This window comes from Pygoscelis adeliae, unplaced genomic scaffold, assembly GCF_000699105.1.
Source record: "Pygoscelis adeliae isolate BGI_AS28 unplaced genomic scaffold, ASM69910v1 Scaffold465, whole genome shotgun sequence".
NCBI lineage: Eukaryota > Metazoa > Chordata > Aves > Sphenisciformes > Spheniscidae > Pygoscelis > Pygoscelis adeliae.
The window spans coordinates 434,870-451,515 of record NW_008824812.1 but is presented as its reverse complement, the minus strand read 5'-3'; the positions used below and the strand labels follow the sequence as shown (position 1 = coordinate 451,515).

Below are 16,646 nucleotides of genomic sequence, written 5' to 3'. Positions count from 1 at the left end.
GACTTGACTGGAAATGCAAGGAATGCCAAATCTAGACTTATTTTACCCAAGAAGCCTGTCCTTACTGAAACTGGAAAGCAAAAGACTTCTCCCCCATGGAGCAGACTGGCTGACTGTAGGCAAACTGAGTTCATCTGAGCAAGTGAATACTTTTGCAGGGAGGGAAGATAAAACTGTAATTGCTCTAAGGAAGGCAAGAGCGCTTGATGGTTTAGAGATTATTTATTTTAAAACGTACATCACCTGTTACTCTGGGGCATGGGAGTTTCCAAAGCAAAAAGAAATTAAGGAGCAAATTACACAAATTACTCCCAGTGGATTGCATTATTCAACACAACACAGCTACTCACAATGGCAACAGCACACGGATCTGCTCATCCCAGACGTGGGGTCTTTACCCCTGAAGCTGCAGGAGAACTGCCATCAGCCACCACAAAGCTGGTGACGCACAGCTAAGCCTTCCCAGCTCTACTTAGCGGGGGGCAACGGCACACAGACACACAGCTGCACACGCACCGGCATGTACACCAGGACTACCGAGTGTAGCAACTTCACTTATCTAGAATCAGGCATTCACAGTGAAATGAATAAAGTGACAGGACCAGAACTAATGAAAGCATAAGTAGATACTTTGTCCTATAAAAGATGACACAGTTGGCCAGGGTCTAAAAATCATGAAAGGAAATTAATTCCAATGTAGGGCTGTTAATACACAACAGAAACATTATTCCTGGATGGCCAAATACAAGGAACAAGCAGCAAGAGCCCCTTCACGATATCAATCACTGCAATGTGTTTTTAAATACCTTTTAAAAATGAAGCAGATGCCTGGATTATGCCACGTTAAATCATAACGTATTAAAACACATCTTCAGTATTAGACTTAATAATGCACAATTCCCATATATTGGTATTGTAGTATGATGCCAAAATGATAACATCAAAAAAAGGAGAGAGATTTTTAGTAAGTGATGAGAACTTGGAACTTAAAAAGTAGTCACTGTTATTACTGCAAATCAGTGCCCAGGCTGGATTAAAGTCCAGATGAGTGTATTACACTGATTACACTCACTGCTCGGGCTCCATATTTGCTGTTCTGATCTCTTGATGTCTTAGTGTAAGTCACTGCAGCTCACATCTAATAGAGCCAAGGAGTGGCTTGCTGGCAGATGAGCACAAAGAGGGGCATGCCATCTACAGATTGTTTTGCAGACCTGAGCTTACAGAGAAGTTTAATTAAATGCAAGCTCAAAGTGAGCAACAGTTGGAGAAAATACACCTGACCCCCAGAAGCCACCCCCGGCTTTGGGTGTCTTTGTAGGGGCAGTAACAGCCCCGGCTCAGCCGGCTGACTGCCAGCCAAGCCAGTGGAAAGTGGAGCCTGTCCAGCTGCTCTTGTGCAAACCAAGAGCCATGCAGTGAAAATCCCATTGCTTCCGTCTCAGGCAGCAAGAGGAAAAACCAGGATGAGCACCCAGAATAAGAAATGGCCAAAGCCTCTGGCCCCTAAATTACGATCTTCAAGAGAATTATTTCAGCAAAAATGCAAGTCTTCCTCACGTCTTTCAGTATTACGGCACCTGAACCAAAAAGCAGCGAGAGGCATCCTGAGCTCAAAGGAAACACCCGGGCGACCAGAAACAGCCTCTGCCAGCCACCACCCCACGCGCGCAATCAATAACACAACACAACACAACAAACGCAGCAAGACAGAGCTCGAGTCGTTATAGCAACCACATCTTGCATTTACATCTCACCTTTCATCCGTGTGGACTCCCGAGAGGGCAGACAGGCAGGACTTAAAAGCAGCTTCTCCCCTTGAGACGCTTGTTGAGCCAAAGCCCGTGGTGTCCTCTGGCTCTCCAAGCCCTGAGCTCGCAGCCCGGGGTCGGCACAGCGCCCTGGCTTGGCCTCGCCTCCGCAGGCCGAGAATCCCTTGCTATAGGCACTGCATCACTCACAGATTTCGAAAGCATTTAACATACTTCGTGCACACCCTGCCGTGACCACTGCTTTCAGGGAAGTAGCACACAGGGCAATGAAAGGAAGAGGGCTGGCACAGCGGGGTGTACATCACAGCTCCTTCGCTCCCTTGGTTTCAACAGAGAGATACCAGGTATCTGGCCCGATATTCTTATTCCCGTCTAAATGACTTTGCATTTCCATAGTTTTTTCCTGCTAAAAGCTCAACGGACAATCCTGGATGTAAAAGGCTGCCTCGTCAGTAAGGTAATAAATTGATGCTCGTTAACTGTGCGTAACTCCCTTGCAGATTGTCATCAGACCTGTAAGCCTATTATATGGATTGGCCAGATCAGTAAGGGGATATGCAGCCTTCCACCTTTAAGCTGCTTTTCTCAACTCAGGTTAGGAATGAGTGCAAGTCACTGTCTGATGGCTTCTCAAATTTTATGGAAAATTGCCACAGCCAACATGTCCTCTTGAACGGAGTAATTCAAAGCAGATACTTGCCACAACCCTCTCCCTCAACTGGACTGCAGCTTGGATCTACACTTCTCAGCCTCTAATTAAAACAGGGTGGAAATCCCCTAATGTCAGGTCTTTTTTCGAGTCGTCAACACCCGTTCTGAAACATGAGTTATCACCACAGCCTCCTGGGCTGCTCAGGGAGACAGCAGCTATCGCCGTGGCACAGCGAGAGAGCAGCCGCCAGCATCAACGTGCTCCCTCCCTGCCCACCTCCCGTCCCCGTAGCTGCCTGCAGCCACGCAAGCCCAAAGCGCCTCGCACCGCACCCAAACCCCTGTGCAGGTCAGAGGCTTGGCAGGAGCAACGAAAGCCCCCGAGCAGGTAACACGAGCTTTGCCCAAGCACCTGTTAAGAGTGAGGCAAGCCATTGGCATGTTGTTTCTTATTTTAGTTTGTGCAAAATGCTCCTGCCAAAGCACAGCAGAGAGCAAGGCACGATGTGCGGTTGGCTCCACCATGCCAAACCGGTGTCATCTCTCCGTTGTATAACCGGCCCCTTCCCCTCTCTCCAGGTCTCGCTGCACAAGACACATGTGAGTCCCGTCCCTCTCTGTTCCACCTATCCTATTCACAAAAGGCCACATTTGCTGTCTAGTATAACAAAATTATCACCTGGATGGTGCTGAAGAAAACAGTTGCGTACCAAGATAATTCTATTCAAAGTCTAGAGGGCAAAGTTGTCACAGATGAAATATCATTGTCTATTATCTGTTGGCAAACGCACTATATAATGGCAGCCACTCAACTTAATGGCTTACATTCCAGCTCCTTCAAATGAGCCCATCAGCGCTGTATGTAATCACAGTATATATTTAAAAGTATAATTTCCATCCAAAAAGACCATAGCTGGAGCAATATGACTCATACAGTTCCCTGTGCATCAGAAAGCATGTCATGAAGACTGGGAATTTGTGAGCCAGTTACCATCTGTGTACAAATTAGGCCGTGGACATGATTCTTCAAACCTGTCGATGGCAAGCTCCCTCTGACATAAACGGCAGTTTTGAGGCTGCTGAGACCCGAAAGCCAGGCCCTTTGCCTCTGCACCCAAGAGAACAGAAACGTGCTCTGGAGCTGTATGTGAAGTAAAGGGATACAAATATTAAAGAGAAATGCAACGGAATTAAAAGGCATCTCTCCCCATATAGCTATTCCGGCACTTCATAGCTGAATAGTTATAGCTGCAAACTCGGTTTCATTTCTCCCGTAACAAAATCATCTCCTCAGCATAATTAGCGTGTTCATATTAAAATGGGTCCAAATGCATGGGAAGAGGCATCCAAATATGATTTGTTTTTCAAGACAACGTGATTTTTTCCCTGGCTAATAGATTCGATTCATTAAGGAACAACAAGAGCCAAGCAAACTATTTGCAGCAAACGTTTGCTGATTTTAGCAGCCTCTCCTCCTTGGTGAATTATCCATGAACAGATTGGTTTTCACATTATTGTTTTTTACCTGCTATGATTTGACAACCTTTTTTAGTCTAACTTGGTTATGCATTGCTTACAAAGTATCTGTTCTGTAACTACTGCTTAAAATTGTGATTATTCCTAATTTCCTTAATGGATCAATCAAGTCACCTGGCACTATTCTGTTCCTGGACTGGATGACTATCACATTCACACACTATTTTCAAGGTAGCTGTACTGAACATTCATGTGAGCAGATATTTGCACTAGGATTTGCAACACTATCTTAAGGCAAACACCTGAGTTGTCTGAAGGGGTTTTGAATGAATAATTTTCTGCATTATTCACCTACCTCTAGAAATAATGCTCCATCTGTTCATGGAACAGTTCCTTTTTCTTACTTAGGTAAAATGAAGGTCACGCCAGTGAAAGAAAAATTTGCACATCCCCAATGCCCTACAATCATGCACATCTACACAAACGCACGTGTACCTGGTCAAGGTCATCAACCAGTCAAAGAAAGAAATACAGCTGTCAGGTTAAGGGGAGTGAGTAATAACCTAGTGCATCATTGCTGCGACAAGCACCCCAGGACACAGGCTGGAGTCAGAACATGTCCTTTGCAATTAATCATTAATCAGGATGTGTTACGACAAAGAAGTCAAACGGCAACTCTAAAGGTGAACCAAAACATTACTTTTAAAACACCTACGCTTGGGGAAAAAAAAAAAAAGTCCACTCTCAAATCAGAGGGGAAAGGCAAATGGAGTGTATATAAAATCCATACCAGCCTCTGGGTGGAAAACAGCCAACTCACACTGGGACATGATTCACCCCAGAAGAACTGGCAGCAGTGCAGCTCATGTGAAGCTAATCCCTGGCTGTGTGGGCTTTGCTGGTATGGAAGATCTTTCCTTCCCCTGGCCTGTCCCATTTCATTGACCCACAGAGGACTGGAGCGAGCCCTGGTTGCTTTGTATGAAATAACACGGCACTGCTTGTGCCGGTCCTCCTGGTTCCCTGCACAGGTCTCCTGCTTGCGCGTGACTCCCTGTCCCCTGCGTGCTTGGGATAACCTTTAGAAATACAGTCATTTATAGCAGCCAGATAACCCTCAACCCACATGCTGAGCACTTACGGTCATGGCTAATACTTGAAGGAGCATGTTAAATGCAAGTCCTGCTCTGGCTTCAGAGTTCAGAAGTGGTATTCAAGAGTACAGGAGGATCACGGACACCCAGGCTCGAACTCTGAAGAAAAGCAAACAACAACTCGGTGCAGATCTTCAGAGCAATCTAAACTTTTCTTATTTCCTCGTGATACTATTCTGCCTGATTCTGTGCTGAGCGCTACAGCCAGTCTCATTTGTACTGTAAGGCTTTGTTCTTACTCAAGTGAATAGTGACACCAAAGTCAATGGGAACATCTGCAAGCCTACGTTCATCAAATACACTGGGTTCTTGCTTCAAGGAATATACAACCCTAGCGTCTGATGTCTCAGCCAATTTCAATGCTGCTTTTAATTTTTAGAGGAAAATTTTTAGAGCAAAACTAGTGCAAAATATGAATGACAGTCCAGGGAGGTTGCTACACACAGGTACAGACAGATTTGAGGGTGCACGATGACAGCCCAACTTGGATTTAGATTGAAACTTGCCCAAATGCAGCTGTCGTGGTTGGGCTTGTTAAGAGTCCGTTAGCCCAGATGAATTCTCATCCAAGGATCTGCTCAGGTTCAGCTTCAGCTATACTATATATTATTTGCCTGGTAAGCAATGCTACACTCAATTATATCCAGTATATAATTATTATTCATTTCAGAAATAGGTTTTCCTGACTCAGAATGCTTAAAGGATGCCTGAAGGGATTGTTACTTCTAGAATAGAAATATTCAGAAAAGAGACCATATAATGAAGGTGGGAGATTCTGATCTAATGGAAAATCGCCAACCCTTCTCACAGCGATTTTTTTTTTTTTTCAGCTAAAGAAACAGAAATCAAGTGTGTGGACTTCCCCCAGACATACTGTGTGCTGGGCAGCTCACGACAATTACATCATGGATCAGGCAAGCATGGCAAAGTGGTAACAGTGATGGGGAACGACAGGAAAGACGTGTTGTCTAAACCTATGCCAACTGCGATGACACTGCTTCTAGAAAGGTGGTGAGCAAACAGAGGCAAAATGTAAATGCACCGGTGTTGGCTACAAGGGCGCTGGGATCCACCCAAGGAATTCACAGGGTATTTGCAATGAACAGTGCCACATGAGAGAACACTAATTGACAGTGAAATATGCTCAAATCTCTGAAATAAGAAACTTTAGCTAGAGCTATTTTGACTAATTGCTGGAAACAAGAGCACGTACCCCTCACTGCTCTGCAGCCCATTTAATTTCTCTTTCTATCACTGGAGCAACTTCCAAATATTCCCAAGGCTTTTAAAAATGCTATGGCAAGCCCTGTCCGCGCTATCTAACCTAGCATCATTAAGAATTGATACCGTTTGTTGAAAGCATCCAAGATGTTCTCTTTGGGAAAGTACTAGGTGAGTACCCTCTTGAAGACATCTGGTAAGGAATTTTTACTACTGGCCTAGATATATACTCCACCTAGAAGAATTCAGTGGCTCTAAGGAGCTTTTAGTCGAAGTAAATCCTCATTTAAACAATCCTATGAAAATGGATAGGAGCTCCGACTGCCTGATTTCTTTTTGTTTTATGGTCCACTCAGAGGAAAAGAAACAGGAAAGATGCAGTGTGATCTGTCTCTCACAGGTTTCCATTGCTACTGCATACCTCACATCTCATTGCTTTTCCCTCCTGTAGCACTGGCATGGAACTAATAAATTATCCTACTCTCACAAATTTTCACATGATTTTTTATGGCCAGTGTTGCTCAAGGTGGAAGCTGCCTTCATTCAAAAATGCACAGCTGGAACTGCCAAGAAGTGTATCCAAAGGGAAGAAGTATGGAAAAGAGCTGACACAGCGGAGAAATTTGACCATGGTGGCAATGCACCTGGCCAAAGGGCGCAACGTGCAACAGTGCAAGTGGCAGAGAGGTCAAGTACAACGGGGAAAAAAACCCCTTATCCTCGCTATTTCCTCCATAATAGGTGGAATCAGGGAGAAGTTGGACATCTCAAAACCACGGAGAGATTTTTCCTTGGGTTTATGTTTGGACAAGGAGAGACTCTGAGACAAATTTCAGCTCCAGCTCAGAGGAGTTTGGCTTTGAGGCTGTGGTTCAGCTGAACACAGAGACAGAGGTCCTCTCTCATCAGCACCCGGTCAAGGGACTTTGCCATTTCCTTGCCTGTGAAGCACCTCGGCTGGTGGGAGCCCAAAGAGTAACAGTACCAACATAGGACGATGAATTCAGGTTGAGAGACTTACAAATGGGCAGGAGGTGGCTGGTTCAAACCCAACTCTAGAGAAGGTCAGAAATCCCAGAGGTGTGCTAGATGGTTTCACAGCTCAAGTCCTGTTTTTTTCAGACCTAATACTTGATAGAAGAGGCTGTCCAAAGTCTGCTACTGCCTCATAGGAGAGTGTGTCATTTCTACAGTGACATGATGGAAAAAAAGGTAATTTCCTCTCCAGTTCAGTCGCAGTCTTTGATAACCTGGATCACAGATTGAGTTTGCTGTCACGGAGGCTTAGAGACCCTGCAATGCAGTGCAAAGCAAGAAAAAACAAGTGCGAGAAACTAGAACCAGGACCCAACATTTGTTGCAGTCTTTGATACCTTTACATCTTCATCGCAATGCGGGAGAGGTGATATTATTCACTAACATTCCTTGATGGTATCAAACAGGAAAACCTTGCGAATATATCTGAGAACCAAGAAATAAAGCTAATAAACAGGAGGCAAACTCATTCCAAACCCATATTCAATGGGAGAGAGGATCACAGGGCAAGAAAGCATGGGAGCAACAGTGGCAGGAAATTAGAGAGAAGTTTGAAATGCACTGAAATGAGAGCAAGATCTGTAAGAAGCTGTAACAGTCCCTCCTCCCATGACTTGTTCTGCACGAAGCAACTCATTTCAGACAGATATTGACAGCGTGGGAGCGATTCAGAGAAAAGCAACAAATTTTATCAGAGGTTCTGGAAGGATTAATACCCAGAAAGAGATTAAACCTGTTAAAAGCTCAGCTAAACTACCATTTCAGAGACTCTGCTAACACAGTTTAAATAGTTCCAGGAGAGGTATTATGTATGTATAATGGGGAGAGCTAGGAGTCTGAAATGGAGAAAGGCTCCATTTTAACTATCTAAAATCAAAACACCAACAAAGGATTTAAAACAAAGGATCTACAAGGTGAAGAAGCCTTTGAACAAAAAATAAATTAAACAACTTCACCCAAAAGGAGGAAGCAGCACAAGAGCTGTAGCAGCCCAGGAAAGGCAGGAGGGCAGCGCAGAAGGCCAAGCACAAGCACGGCAGTGCAAGTGTGCAGCTGCAGCCAGAGAGCCTGGCAGGACCGAAGAAAGCCCCTCTCTTTGCTGTTGCCTCTACAGCAGGTAGGAGACCTGAACCTCTCCAAACCGTGAAGAGCTTTGGGTGTGGATGTCTAACTATCTAGAAAAAGTTTCTCAAATGCAAGATTAGCAGAAGGAGACTGTGGATGTAGCCCGACGGTGCCAGCAGCTCTGCCCAGGTGAGAGCTATTGCGTGACGGGCTGAGCAGATTAACGGGCTCTTTTATGACTCTGCAGTCCAAGGACTGACCACTGAAAGTCTCCCTGGTGATGTAAGGCAAGGACCAAAACTGATGTTTACAGTGGGTCCCATGATGGCCTAAATAATACACTGATATACTTGATATTGTCTCTGTTGCACAGGCGCTGTCATTAACTGGGCTGTGACAGTAAGAGGATAGTGTTATTACAGCACAAGAGCAGCGCTGTCAGAGCAGTAATATTTGTTCACATATTTCAAATAAGAAAACACTCTCAGAGTGCCTCCAGTGGATCTCCAGACCCACTCTCAAATACGTCTGATTTTGGAGAACCCAGATGTTCTTCCCTTCTAAACTGCAGCACACGGAGCAAGGCAGGGGGTCTCACTCCTCTGATCCCAGCACATGCCACTGACTCCCCAAGGCAAGATCGGCCTCGCCGCAGCAGCAATGGAGATGCCACCATCCCGGAGACCTGCACCTCTCCCACCGCAGCCCCAGCCGCCTTGCTGGAAATAACATGGTGCTGCTGAAAGCTCGAGGCAACTTGCCACAGTAACTCCCGCGAATTCTTCCACCCTGCTGCGCTGAAGGGCCTGTGGCTTTTTGGGTGTGCAGCCTCACCTTTTCCACCCTTCTGAGAACTTACTTGTCCTAAAAGGTATGTAAGTACTTGGACACATTCTCTTTCTCTCCTTAAGAAGGCAAAAATAATCCCATCTCCATTATTATTTATATTCCTTGGAAATGCAGCTCCTCAAGGAACTTTTAACATCTCAAGTCAGCAGCCAATTAAGTCCAGAGGAGATTTGTGAAGGTTTCGAAGCAGGTTGTTTCGGTGCCCAAAACAGCCTTCATTAAATAAGAACATATATAAATACCACAGAATAGCTCAATAAAGGTGTCTGCACTATCCTTAGTGGCAACTTACCACATTGTTTATACTGTATAAACCCCCCAAGCCCTTCCTCCTTGGGTCACTCAGCGTTAGAGGGGGAACTGTGAATACTTTTTGCACTTAAATTGAGCTAGGGGAATTCAAACACAGATCGCGTGCTCGTATCGGGTTTTGGCATGTTTGTTTTCAGATAGCAGTAGCTATCCAGGGGGAAAGGAAGGTGTTCCTTGATGCAACATGCCTGTTTCACAGGGGCACTCATGTAAAGAGAAAACAAATGCGCTTACTTTTCTGTGAGCTTTGGACACTGGGAACACGTTTTCAAGAAGCTCACGCGTCCATGCAAAGCCGTTGGCACAGCCGCACACGGGCTTGGGGGACCCGTGGGTACCAAACATAGACCTGTGCACGCTGTCATCTGTGCAAATGTGTGTAAAGACAGTTTTCCCAGGGGAGCACAGGTACGTCACCATGAAAGGTACAACCCTGCAGTGCCCAGGCGCTGCCAGAGATCAGGAGAGGCCAAAATCTCATGACAGAATCTCTACCAAACTTTCATCCTGTCTGCCCTTCTGCGAAACGAGGGGAAAGGCAAATGCCTTGGGGCTGCTCGGGATGGCAGGATCCCACGGCGCCCCGGCCGCTGACCCTGCTCAGTCCCCTGCTCTCCAGCCAGGGGTATGCACCACAGCAGCCAAAGCCGCAATTACTCCCAAAACTGCACCCACCGATAACCCAGCAGCTGAGCGACACCCCAAGTGCTCCTGCCGATAGCCCCGGCTGCGCCGGCTCCAGTGAGACAACTGCTTTGTCCTGAAGCCATGCGCCTCCGCACAACCCTGGCTGCTGCTGGCCACAGGGAAAAAAAAACCCATTCCCTGGCTGTAAGTGGTTTAAAACCCCCAAGTGGCAGCAGTCAGAGACCCCAGGACCTCTCGGTGATGAAGGCAGCAGAGTGTTTGGATGGGGCTGGGCAGAGAACAAGCCCAGCAGTACCACACAGCGGACGAATCCTCCGGATCTTGCACCCGCCTCCATCCCAGGGCTGCTCCCGAGCAGTCGCGGAGAGCAAGAGCAGCAAGACTGCGCAACCTTCCACCTCTCTACTCCCTTCTCCACCAACACACAGCCACTGCAGCAGCTTTTAACTGCTCCTCCAGCCCTGCAGGACCCCGGGAGGTGCAATCCCGCAAACTCAAGTACCTGCCAGTTTGCAGGCTGGGGCTGGGGGTACAGCGGATTCACAGGGCACTTGCTGGCAGTTTTGCAAAGAACCGGTTAGCAGCATGGTGCCCTCACTTCTGAAAGTGAAATCTCATTAAACAGCAGCTAAAATACACTCATTATTTCCCTAACACTACCTTTCTGTGTAAGTAATTGCTGCAGTCACAACAGGATGGGAGGTAGTCGCAAGATCGGTAGTCGGATGACAAGTCTCTACCAAGCTCCCTATTAGGTTGTGGTCCACGCAACACACAAGTTCGTGAGCCACAGCTCTAGCTAATTAAAGCTGCAGGAGGGGAGCATTCAGGAAGGCTGAGTACAATTATCCAAGTAAGAATTTAGCCAGGACACCGTGACTTAACCCATTGCCTTGCGCACAAAGTGCTAAAGGAGTTTAATTGCTGCCACTGATGGGAATCTACATTCGTGACTCATCTCCGACACACATCAGAAAGTTGCTGTTTTTCTCACTCCCGATTTACTTTTGCTAATGTGCTTCCACGGCCACCGCTTCGGTGGTCAGGACCACGCTGGGAAGTTGCATTTGATTCTCTTTCGGATTTCAAAACAACAGGCTCAATTTATGGTTTCATTCGGGCCGGTCTCTTAACAGCTACAGCCCATTTCCCACGTGCGCTGCTGGGGGAATTAGAGCGAGAAAGAGCAGCGTGGGTTGTAATTTGGGAGGAGTCACAAGGAATTGGGTTTTTTCCTGACATAAAATAACGTAGTTTTTAAATGTTTCTTTTCTGATTCTTTCATGCATTTAACTTCTTAAATTCACTTAGCTTTTATTTAATCTTTTAAACACCAAAAAATGAGTTAAAATGTCTTACCAAAAAAAAAAAGGAACAAAAAAGCATAACCATTTCAGTTATGCTCCTAGACATTTTTCAGGATAATTTTTCTCCTTCTGAAATGCAAACCCGTTCCAAATTGTGAGAAAGATGTCAGTTTGAATGCTGCAAGGTCAGAATCACAGACATATTTTTCCTTTCCCCAGCTATTCGCCTTATAAGCAACGAGCGTGCTCACCTCCCCGCTATACACCTTTGAGTGTCTATTCAGAACTCTTCTTACCATAACTATCTTGTCAAAATAATTCATCATTAAGGACAGATTTTTTTTTTTTCCCCCCTCACTACTGTGCGTTAATTAGCAAAAAGGTTGCCATGGAAACCCAGCAACACGAGTCAACACCACAGAATTTACCATGCTGGTAAAACGTGGACTAGAGCCCTGCAACAGGTTCACCAACAGGCACCAGTGCCTGGGGTACATTGTCGAAGCCAGATTTTCTCCTTTGATGGAGGCTTTGTCGTCTCTTTACTCAACAAAAGTTGGAAAAACTTCTAAAGACCTGGACATTAGGACTAGTTATTCTGTCTGAGGGCGGGCTCCCATTTTTCTGATGTTTTAGCAAATACAATTTTAGGACACCAGTAGGAACCGAAGTGAAGCAAAAAAAGGTTGAGCTGAGTGTGTATGAAAAAAGTTAAGGCATGTGACCGGACCCAGGCATTCATTTTCAATAATTATCAATAAGCCATGGCCAGCTTAGAGCCTGCGGCCACTAACCGCTCCCAACAGCAGTGTGAGCCGTGGCGGTAGCAAGGCTGCACTGGGGGGGTCCCGAACACACCCTCCGGCTGCCATGACTATACCTGGAGCGATCTCTGCTCTCGAGCCTCTGTCCTTCTGGGTTTCTACCCCTGTGACACCCTAAGGGAGGCTGCTCCACCACCGCACTCGAGCCTGATGATCAGAAACCACCTTCTAACTAAGCCTATATTTTGCCGTGATCACCCAATACCTACTCATTCTTTCATCCTTCATCTTAAGCAGTTCTTCTGCCCAGCAAGTCTTTGTCCTCAGAGCACTTGTACAGACCAGCCACGCTCCTGATCAGTCGCCGCTTTGCCAGGCTAGACAAGGCACTCTGCAGCTTCCCCTTCACGGACAGATCCTCCATTCCCCCGACTGTCCTTGTCCCTGTTCCAGCTCAAATTCATTTTTGTTGAATATTGGCAATCAAACAGTCTACACTAGTCCAAGCGAGGTTGCACCACTGTCTGGTACAGCGGCATTAATCTCTACTGGAAATTCATCTTCTAATACATCCTTGGATCATACCTTGCTTTTTTATGGCCATATCACACTGTCAGCTCGTCGTCAGTCTTTGATCACCCTGATACAGCTCAGCCTTCTTCCTGCATGCACGATAGAAGGCTGCAGCAGGCACTGCTCTCCCTGTGAGCCACATACTGCTCTCTGCTGTTGTGTGCTGCTAGTAACCTCAAATCTGCTGTCTGGTTATTCGGTTACCCTGGTAATATTCCATGTCCTTCTCTGCTAATATAAGCAGCAGAAAAATTCAAGGCTTAAACTACCTCTTTAAATAGCCAGTTTTCACTCTCTGGGTAAAATTAGATCCACATCTCAGCACCAGACTAATGAAGGTATTTCAGAAGCAGAACAAAATCACAGCTTCCCCCAGCAAACAAAACCTGAAATGAAAGCAGGGATTTGTCCACACCTTGCTGAGCCAGCTCCCGAGGAATGCAAGACCAGGCACTTACCAGCAGGTCACCTCAGTGTGTCAAACCAAGGCAAATTCCCCCCTCCCACACTTACTGGAAGAGAAACAAATTTGGCTATTCCACCTTCTAAAATACCAGAGACCAGGCAAGAGCCCAACCGCTCAGAGCCACCCCGCTGAATGCACCATGCTGAGCACAGCCACCTTCCCACTGCACGTCCAAGCGTTTCGCTAGGAAGGAGGTAGCCAGATATGGCTTTTGTTTTTCACCCTTGTCACCTTCTTTCACTCCAGAGGGATGCGCATGGCTCATGTCAAAGCTGTCTGAACAGGGAACCGGCCCTGAACCTGCTTCTACAGGAAGTCCTCTTGCTTCACACAGAAGCAGTAAGAGGTGTACCGGAGCGGTGGTTTCCCACTAGCGATGCACGACAATCTCACCTCAAAACACCTCCCCTCTACTCCAGGATGGGATTTGGTCCCACACCAGCAGACCCTTTTCTACTCACACCTCAGCTTCAGCAGTTGCTACAGCTCAGCATGTTTGTGCAACAGATACGAACCTGCCACATCTCTGTATTTTAAAAAAAAGAAAGGGACGCTTAGGTTCAGAAGAGCAGGATATGTGAGGCAGTTCAGCCTCTCCATGAATATCCACATTAAGAAAACTGAATTTGACAAAACCATTGAAGAAATCAAGCTGAAAAAGATACCCGCTGCCAAGTTTCTCCATCCCTCCCCATCATTTTAGCAATCCACCCGCAGAATTTTTTTCTCATCTTGAATAAACAGGTTTTTTTGCACTTAAGGGAAGATGGAAACATTTTCCATACTTTCAAACTTTCTCTGGCATCCCCATCAAGCTCAAATCCCTCCTCAAAATACCCTTCAAACTCTGGGGAAAAACATTTGTGGCTTGTGCTAAAAGCTCCAGAAACTTTCTTTCACAGGCTGATGTTTCTTCAGCGACTCACTTTCCTGTTAAATAATTCAAGGCCCCTGTAAAGGTATAAACATAGCGAGGAACAGAAATGCTAAACCAAGGTTGGTCTCCAAAGCCCAAGTGAATGGACAACCTGAAACAAGAGAGACTCAGCTTCCGGAAAGACAATCTTTTGTCAGAAGAAACAGCCAACAGGATCTCCCAAGCCCCAGTGCCAGTGCACGTTGGTCTACCTTACATCAGAAGAACACGAAGCTTTCATGTCGCGTAGTCAAAGTGGAGAGTTTTCCTCCAACCGAGGGCACTAAGCTGATTTTATATATTGAGGAAGGCTTAAGGTCAACACGTCCTCATCAAGGTCAAATTGCTGTTTCCTGAATTAATAGTTCTCAGTCCAGTTTCAAGTAGACAGGAATCCAGAAACCACCAGCAGAGTTGGGGGATCAATGTCAATATGCTGTATTTCCCAATTTCCAATAGATTTTATTTTTGGTTTATATGAGTATGAATGAGATCAGGATTGGGTCTTCTTGTCCCAGGGTAGGATTGGCTTACATACTCCTGCAAGATTTCTGGTAAAGGGAAGACTGTTAGGGGGAGACCAAGAATTAAGGGAAATGAAGAAGGTAGGTCATCCAAATTTGAGAAAACATACGATTATACTTGGATGATTCCCAGACATTTCTGCGAGTATCCAAGCCAAATTTGATTCTCCTCTTACCGATAATAAAAGAGTAAAAGCCATGTGCAATATTCCACACTGAAAAAACCAGCAGTAAATAACAAACATGCACGCACACCAAGGTCCACATACATGCACGACAAATCCTACACACTCCCATGCAAACACAGAGGTACACACCCACACGCATAGACACACACTTATGCCATCGGCTGTATCCAGATGTTTCAGACTATGTAATTTCCTTATACAAAGCGGTGCTTATGGACTTTCTAATACGCCTTTTGTACAGAGACTACCAACAAACTTGTATAAAATTCTGTAACTTTGCTTAGTCGTTCGTGCAGGTGTGTGGTTCTGCCTCTCAAATCCAACACTGGCTTAACCCAGGGGCTGACAGTATCCACCAGCAAAACTTTGCTCTAGGCATACTCCACCGTCTTCTCGGGAGCCAGTGCTCTGTCTCATCCACAGAGCAGTTACCCCAGATTTAACTGCTGTGATTGAGGCCAGGACCTGGCCCGAAGGAAGGGACAGGGAAAGACAGGCGAAGGTTAAAGCGGAGAAACAAAATGTGAAAAGGAAAGCAGAAGCTAGAGGGGCCTTCAACTGCAATTCAACAGTCGTTCGGATCAAGTGACCTGACACAACACAGCTGTTTTGGTTTCTCAGCAGGGATTTGAGGATCTGCATCCAAAGAGAAATCCTCTTCCCTTGTGTAACCAGTGAAAAGCTGGTTAGTTGATACGTGCTGCTGTTTTCAGACCAGCTTGGGCTACTGCAGCTCTGGAACACATTTAAATGGGGGAAAGACCTACGGCCTGTCATTCTCTTCTAAAGGAGTCATTTTAGTTCATGTGTCTAACCTGAAAACATTAAATACCACCACCAAAACTAATCAGCCCTAGGAGACAAAGAACATGCCTGGGAAGAGAGCACCAAAACACAGATGAAGGTAACGCAGTGAAACCAGCCATGTGCCCCAAATAACTTCCCTTCAGCCCTCCTCAGCACTGCCTTAACGATTACTTCTGCTTCTGTGTCTTTTTTAGATTTATTGAGGGTGCCTCTCAATCTCTAGGTGCCTGCGCTGCAGACCTCCTGGATAAGAGATGAAAAACCCTCCCGATCCTTCCTCCAGGATTTAATCCCTCTTTATTTTGGCCAGATTGGACGCGCTGCCAGTTTATTCTCCCCCCAAAGCCCCCAGTCTCGGGCAGGCACAGGCAGAGCACAGATGTGATACCACCCAAGCTCGGAGCTGCAGATCAGCTGCGTGCCCACAGCTCTACGGCTCAGACACTCTCCTTATCTCCCCTCTCCGCTTAGTGCTCTTCCTACGAGTCTTTTCTCCAGCAGCTTTAATTTAAGCGTTGCCTTGCACCAGAAGATGTGGTACTCTTATTGACAGAGCTTTATTGGGAAACGCAGATTTATACTTATGCATGCAAATGATTCAAGCGTGCAGAAACTTGCTTTGGACATAGCTGGGAGTTTGCTCTGTGGGGCTGCTCTGAAAATGTCATTGTAGAGGATCTAAACTGGCTAACTCCACCAGTTCCTCACTCCCTAACGCTACCAAGGTTTGTCCAATGTCACTTTCACCTTGGTGAAAATACTCGCAAAATAGTACATCCATCCCAAAGATCGCACAGTCTCAAGGCGAACGGCCCAGCCATGAGGCAGCAGCGCCGCGGCTGCGTCCGGCCTCCCTGGGGCAGCTCAGAGCAGGGCTGCAAAGCATCACTCGGCATCACTTGTTTACAGTTCCCCCCC

The 16,646-nt window shown here is 46.2% G+C and overlaps 1 protein-coding gene across 1 annotated transcript in view; it reads right to left on the bottom strand.

Moving 5' to 3' along the window:
• ARHGEF9 (Cdc42 guanine nucleotide exchange factor (GEF) 9) overlaps positions 1-16,646 on the bottom strand; it is a 194,620-nt gene that overhangs the window by 75,391 nt on the left and 102,583 nt on the right. The window lies entirely within an intron of this gene.